We start from the raw sequence: 8285 nt of genomic DNA on the forward strand, positions 1-8285 counted from the left end.
ACAGAACTATGTACACCAAAATCAACTCGAATGGTACCTTGTCCCGATAGCCGTATCGCCGCCTGAAATATAATATAACTTTTAAGACAACCATTAACTATTTTAAGTAATTTCAATAATTAAATAGGCGATAACCAACCTTAATTATTTCAGGTTTAAGCAATTTTTAATATCTATTTAATCACTAAAACTAATTTTTCTTTCATTTTACTCAATTTCATAATTTATTATACTTAACCCCTTTAATAAAATTGAATTTAATATAACAATCTAACAGCTATAAAATTAAACATAATTTGACAATAAGTAACTTTTTACTTACCTTTAACTTTGAAGAATTCAAGCCTAATAGTAGAAGAACTTATTTTCTAACATGTTGGCAAAAATTTTCTATTTTTTTCCGTTCTTCTTCCTCTTTTTTTTCTTCTTTCTTTCTCACTGTTCTCGTTTCTCTGTGTATTGAATATGGAATGGGTTTTGATTTGTTTAAATGTGAATTGGATTGATATATAATCCAATTTACCGCCTCACCATTTTGGAATTTTTTTTTTTTTAAATCTTGGCATCTTTGACTTTTTAAAAAAAAAAATTAATGCATTACATTCGGGGTGTGATAAGAGTGTAAAATATGATAGTTTCTTCTCTTAATTGTTGCCTTCATATGATTATTTGATGTAAAAATGCACTCATTACTCTTATGTTTTGATCTAGGTCATAATTTGATGGAAAAAGTGAAATTTGGAAAAAAGAATGAAAAAGGGCAAAGTGGAAGAAAACGAAAGTTCAGAGACTAAAGTGCAAATACTCCAAACTTGTGTATAAACTTATGATGAAGATTCGAGAGTGTTAGAGGTCAAACAGATGAGAAAAGAAGTCAAGTGAATGAAATACAATCAAAATATGATCACACATCAATTTCCAATTGAAAATCGAAAAGTTATGCACTGGTTTTCAGCCTCATATTGGGACAAGTTTTTGACATGGTAAACTATCGAACTGGAAGATGATGTCTGAAGCAAAGTTGTAGCCATTTGAGTTATCATTCCAACCAACTTGAATCATCTCAATTGGACATCAGAGGAGAAAGTAATGACCAAAATACTGAAAGCTGTCCAGTGAAGGAAATGGTGACAACCATGCGGTCGCATGGCTACCTTCCGAGAACTTCTGGGGCTATTTTGGTTAAAACATGTGGTTGCATGGCTTATAACCATGCAGCCACATGGGTATTTTTCGAGGGTGAAATCCCAGATTTCTATTTTGACACAGACACTTATGGAAATTTGTTTGGTACACGTTTTTAAGCCCTAATCTCGACCCAGAACCCCATTCTTCCTCTCCACATCAATTTTCTCTCATCTTGGGTAAAGAAACTCCATGGAGGGTTAGAAATACTTGGTGAAGTAAGGGAGGAACTCAATTGGTATTGATTATTTCAACTTTTCTCGTTCTTGTAATATGATTTCCATTGCTAAACAATTCTAGATTTGTATTTCTTGTTCTTATAAATATGTTTTGAGATTAGTTTAATATGTATTAGATTTTCATGGATTTAATCATGTTCTTTTTATCGAATAATTGAAGTATGTATTGAATTTCAATTTCAAGCATTGTTGTAAGATTGATTTAATTTTTACTATATTTCCGATAGATTTAATCATGTTTTATCTATCTTGAAATTAACCTAATTGTTAAATTTCAATTTCAATTATCTATTGGTGTGATTCTACGATTTTATGCTTGATATATAAGGTGGATTTAGAATTTGATTTCAATAGATTAAAGTGGGTATATATTATAAGAAATCTATATTTTAGAATTACTGTAGAATAAAATTGGGCCTTAATGTTATATTTCCCAATTAAAGTTTGATGAAAAAAATCTTTAATTGAGTACATGAATGTATGATTGACGTTGAATGATCCGAACCAATCAAGAGAATTCTGGTGCTTCACTATTTCATACTTTGACTCAGATCCTGTAAATTCATTTATTAACATTTGAACACATTTCAAATTGATATATTATATGTTAAACAACTCACAACGGAAATTCTAGTTTGTTGGACCCTTTAATTAATCTCCTATCTCCCTGTGGATACGACACCCCAAAGTTATACTATAATCACTGTATTATACTTTGGGCGTAATCAGAAGGTTTTTAAAGAGGGCCTCTACCTCTATGGCTATCCTAAATTCCCTTCTCGTTTGGCTCACCATGGTGGTATACATGTCCACCCAGTCGTTGCTATCCATAAAGGATTGCCAATGGTTGGTCCAGAATTTGTAAAAAATAGACGTTGCAGTTTGAACTTCTGGCTGCAGCATCGATAGGAACTCCGAAGCCAGCTCGTCGCTCTGTTACGAAATGGAAAGTTTAGGACGATGACCTACATTAGACACGGTAGACCAACTTGATGTTTTTGCCCTCTTCGAGGAATCTTACCTTGGGGGCTTCACAGCAATGGGCCTCTTCTGAGCTCCCTTGGTTGCAACAATGAATGTTGCCATCAATTTCTCCTTAGCATAGACTTTGGAGCGAGGTGGTGTGGGCTAGCCATTGATCTATCCTCTCGGATGACAGAGAATTTTTTCTTTTTGGGAACCTCCTCTACTTTATTTTTTCCTTTGTTCTTCATGGGAGGTCTCCTATCTCCCTCATGGCCAATAGCCTCTTTGCTGACCTTCTCAATCTGGTCCCTCACCTGCTTTGCCACAATAGATGAAAGCTTTAGCCCTTTCTTCCCAACGATGGAGGTGGCGGCAAGTATCTTTGCCATATCTGGAGTAGGATGCCTTATCTTTTCAAAATTTTCTGTAAAAAAGAAAATGTTAGAAATCTTACAAATACAAGGAAAATATTTCAAACGAAATGCACACCCATCTTTTAGAGCTATTAGATAGAACTCTTTGAAGAATCAACAAGCAAGGATTAACCTTTCGAACTCTCATGAAGATAAAGGACGAAGATAGATGTCCTCTAATAGCTCCGATTAGCTCAACTCGACGTGATCAACCGTGCTTCTAATCAAGAGACATAGAATCCAAACTGAATCAACTTCCATATCAATAATCCACTTAAGCTAAATCACTCATGAGCTTCTAAGTAGGAGGTAGGAATTGTCACGTGGGGAACGGTGTCTTTCTCACACACCTGCCACTTCCCCCTCACCCAGTACCATGTCTCCTTCCATCTTTTGATAGAGGAGGGAAGTCCTATGATGAAGGTAGAATATGACCCCCACGGACAGAGGGAGTACCACCACTTGGAGTCCCATTTCCCTAAAACCTTATATTGGAAAATGGTTTGGAATTAGAGATGGTAACATGATAGGACGAAGGATAATTTTTCACGCCGTTACCCATTTAAGGTAGGGCGGGTAAGGGGTGGGACAAGACCTTATCCCTTTTACGTACTCTTTTTGTTTTTTTTAGTTTTTGATCATTTATTTTATTGTTCTATTCATCGAAGTGAGACAATAATATAGTTGTTAAAATTTTTGATTAATTTATTTATTTTTAAAAGTTAAATTATTCGAATATATTTGGTAAACTAAGATTTTTATCATTTATTATATTCCTTAGATAATCTTAGTTATTATCTTCTATTAGAATTAATGAGATTTTGTAGAGTTTTCATTTTAAAGTATTGAATTCTTAAAAAAAATAAAATCGAGCAGGGCAAGTATGCCCCTGTACCCACCCGAGGTGAAATTTCCCGACTCGAATACTCGATTAAGTGGATAATCCTCGCCTTGTTTGGGATAGGGGCCCACGAGTATCGAATTTGACGAATTTTTTTGCCATTCTTATTTGGAAGACGTGAAGGGACATATCCTTTCCAAGGGAAGTCTCATTCTACAAAAAATAGGTTCCCATTAATTGGGCCTAATCATTGGGGACGAATTGGATAGGAGCTAGTCCATACAACCTCAAAACTTCACTGAAAAAGTCCCATTTTTAGGAGAAACTCGCTGATGGCGACGCAGCTTGCCTTGGAAAATAGGCTCGCTCATTAGGAACAAGAGCTAAGAGGTCATGGGATACAATATTTTTCTCTCCACTCAACCAGGTGAGAAGTAGAAATAATGGAAAGTATTTTGGCAGCCCCATCCCGCTTCGTCAACCATACCCTTCCTTGATTGCAGTACGCTTTGACCAGTCCTAAAAGCTTGGATAAGGTCGACAGTGTTGGTTATGGTAACCTCCAATTTCAGATGCCACCTGGCCAATATCTAAATCTCCCTAAGAAGGGAAAGCCATTAGATCAATAACTACAAAAGATTTGAATACTTATGAAGATCAAAGAAAAAGAAAATGGACGAAACTAACTGGAAATCGTAAGAAGGTTGGAAGAAAGAGCTAGAGAACAAGACAAACAAATTACAGATTCAAATTTTGTGGTTAGCAAAGACAAAAGTGATGTTTGTCCTAAGTTATAGCCTTTTATAGGCAAGAGCACTGAATTTAAGCCGTTAGATGTCAATCCGGACCATCCAACTGTTCGTTTGGAATATAAATCTAAACCCACCACATTTGTCGTTTTACCTTCTATGGCTCATATCAAAGCGTGGGGTCATGGGCTCCTGAATGTCTGAACCACTAACAACATGCCCACGATAGTCATCATTACTCATTAAATGCGAAGACAGTTGCATGTGTGAAAAACTAAACCGCTTCAGTTGTCTTTTCTGGAAAATGCAGAAGACAACAAATCATTTCAACACAATAATCCAAGATGCCTCATATTCCTAAATGATTCAACCAGCATACCTCATCAAAATTGTTATCTTACAACTTTAGTCAAATTGATGAAGCATATCACTTCGTATTTAACATATATAATTGCAACATGACTTTAGATATGTAATAGCTAGCAACTTTTGTCATATGAACCTCAACTTTACTTCGACTTCAGAGTAAAACAAAGATTTCAAGTACAATTTCAGCAAATAACCTCAATAAGTACTTCAAATGATTCTTCATGACTTATATTTTCGAATTCTAATTTTATATAAATATCTGCAATAGGACTTAGGCTATTATTGTATGTTAAAAGTAAAGTAACCACCCCTACAAAAAAAATCATTCTAATGTAACACAAAATTCCATGAATTACATAAATGATCATATATCGACTTGGGAAACTATTGTTTTGCTGCATGCCCAAGGCTTTACTAAAGGCCACGTAGAGGTACTACGTATAGACATCTGACAGTCAATAAGATAAAAAAGGAACAAATTGCTCTTTAGCCGAAGTACTATCCTCATCCGAAGCACTCCTTCTTCTGATTGAGCTACAACACATCAAAAGCTCTCTCTCATAATCAACGCACTTGCTGCCTTTAAAATGGATCTGCAAAGTATCTGTAGAATTGATTGATATAACGTTTATATTAATTAATGTCAGGAATGTCAGCTTACAGTATAGGATAGCTGACCCCTTGTCAATGTATTTAATGTTAGGTAGGATGATGTGAAGTTTTGGTTAACAAGATGACGTCACGTTATGACGTCACGTAGTTCTGATCCAATGGTCACCACGTCGACTAGAGTACTACAAATAATGACTCTTATTACATTTTGAAGAGGAAGGGAAAAACACAACTTTATATTCACGAATTCTCATTAAAACTGCTTTATTTTCACATTGTATTTGCTTAGGTTTGAGTCATTTCTACATTGGTAAGATTGCTTGTGATTATTTGTCCATTGGTAATTATTTTCGACTATATTGTCAGTGCTTGAACGCATTCATCTTGTGCAACCTTCTTTGTTGCCAAAGATTCTCCAATTGGTTATTTTGATCAAACGTGCCAGATGTTGCTCGCATAACCATGAATGGGCTTGACATCTGTTATCCACATTGCCATTGCAAAGGAAAAAAAAAAAAAGGTCAACAAAAAGCATTGATCTCTAAGTAGACCAGTTCAACGGAATAGTATGAGTTGATAGAGCGTGTGTGTATATATATATATATATATATATATATATAGACACACACACACACACATACTAAGCACCGAATGACTCGTCCAGTACTTAGCATAGGTTAAGCACTGGTGCTTAGAAGATCAATTTTGTGTATATATTTGTCAAAGTATTTCCATTGATATTGAAATGTTGCTAAAAGGGTCCGTGGGGTATTGTTAGAGTCTAATAGTCGTGGGATTCAATCACCTTAAATCCTGGGCTTTTGGGGAGAGATGGTTGGGTTCTCATCTCGGGTCGAAGCCATGATGGTCGTGGTGGAGTTCTGGGAGAAGATGACTAAGTAGGGTTAAGGGTTTAAACACTTGCATGATTGAACAATTTCAGATAAATGACTTTACTGGGAGGAATTGGCACTACACCAAAAATGGTCTATTACAACACATAAAAGGCAATATTTGATAGTTAAGTGTTGCTAAAAGGGTCTATTGCAACATTTGAATAAGTGAATGTTGCAATTAGTCAATAATATTGAGTTTTGGCAACATTTTTAAAATAAATGTTGCCAATGATACTTTTTGCAACGTTTTTGGAAAGTTGCGAAAAGTTTTATTTTTTGCAACGCTTAAAAAACGTTGCGAAAAGGTATCTTTTGCAAGGTAGAGCTTTAACAACGTTTTTTAAACGTTGTAAAGGGTAGACTTTTAGCAACATTTTTTAAACGTTGCAAAAGACGCCTTTCGCAACGTTTTTTAAACGTTACAAAAAATAAAACTTTTCGCAACTTTCTAAAAACGTTGCAAAAGATACATTAGTTGCTTTTTTTTTTGTGTTTGGTTTAGCCCATTCATTTTTGTGAGCAACCCATGTCCAAATAAAATTGACCAACTCCATTTTTTGGCCCAAACAAAATTGTAATTTGAATACCCATTTATAATCCAAAACTCTCAAGCTCAAGCCGAAGCCCATAATTGAAATCCATTATCCATTATCCCTAAAATTCCCAAATTAAAATCCATTCGATTTTATCTTTCGCTCGACTTCTCCTTCTTCCCTTTCCAGCTCCAGTTGTAGACTTCCGGAATCCAAACTTGAACTCTTCCAGTCTTCCAGAGCTCCAGTTCCAGTCTTCGATTCCTCGCTTAGTTAGTTGGCTACTTGGCTTAGTAGTTTGCTGGAGCGACAGAGGCTCGGAGCCTCGAGTCCCACTGGCCACTATCTCAGACTCCTAGTGAGTTCAATCATCGAGTGGCCTCCTTCTATTGAGTGGTTATTGGCTGGGGCCTGGGCATTTTCGTCGTCGAACCAGTGAGTTCGAGTTTTCTTTCCTAGTGAGTTCAACTCTTTTAGTCTTTTACCATTTCCATTTAGGCATTTACTTATTATAATTTTGATGGCTTGATTTTAATTGATAAATGGTCTTTTTTATTCTATGAGGGCTATGGGTGTGCTGTAATTGAATTTCAGAGAAGTTGTTGGAAAGAGTTGGCTGTTGGGAAGGGAAAGGGAATAAGGGAATGAAATGGCTTATGAGGGTTGAGTGTTACTGTGTTAAAGTTCTTTGAAGAGGGTTTATAGCAAATTGAAATGGGAGAGTAGTACTACGTAATTAATGGCTGAGTTAATTAAAGTATTCATTTGATTCTCCTCTGTTTTGCTGTGAACTTGTAGATTGAATGATGATCAGAGAAATTGATTTCTGTTAGCAATCTTATTGAAAATTATTGAAACTGCTTAAGCTCAATTGTATGTGGAAAATGAATTACAGTTTTATCTTCTTCGTCTATTGAATTGCAGATTCTACTCATTGTATATTAGTTCAATGGCTTGCATTAAGCTACAGGTTGTAAAATTATTGTTAAAAATGGTAACTATGTAATCCAAAATATTTTTAATGAATCAGATATTTGGAGACTTGGCTTCCATCAATTTTTGCTTTCTTTATTGTGCTTCACTACTTTGAAAAACAGAGATCTAAAGAGGAACATCCATATTTTTCATTCACATTTTTGTTGGATTTTTCTAGGCTTTTTTACTTCTTGTGACTATAAGAATTTTACTTCTTGTGGCAGCAATCAACGGCTGGTATTTGCATCAATTTGATGTGAACAAATGCCTTTTTACATGGAGATTTATATGAGAAAGTTTATACGGAACTGCCACAGGCTATTCTACTAGTGATCAGCCAAAAGTTTGTATTCGATAATGGTACTCAAAGTTGTCTTCTTTTATCTTTAGCAAGGATTTTAGTAGTCTAAGACTATATTTTGTTCACAAGAAGTACAAAAGATTCTTTTATAGCTATATTAGTGTATGTTGATGATGTTATAGTGGCTGGTAACAAAATGGAAATCA

The sequence above is a fragment of the Olea europaea genome, unplaced genomic scaffold (genome assembly GCF_002742605.1).
Source record: "Olea europaea var. sylvestris unplaced genomic scaffold, O_europaea_v1 scaffold1778, whole genome shotgun sequence".
Taxonomy (NCBI): domain Eukaryota; kingdom Viridiplantae; phylum Streptophyta; class Magnoliopsida; order Lamiales; family Oleaceae; genus Olea; species Olea europaea.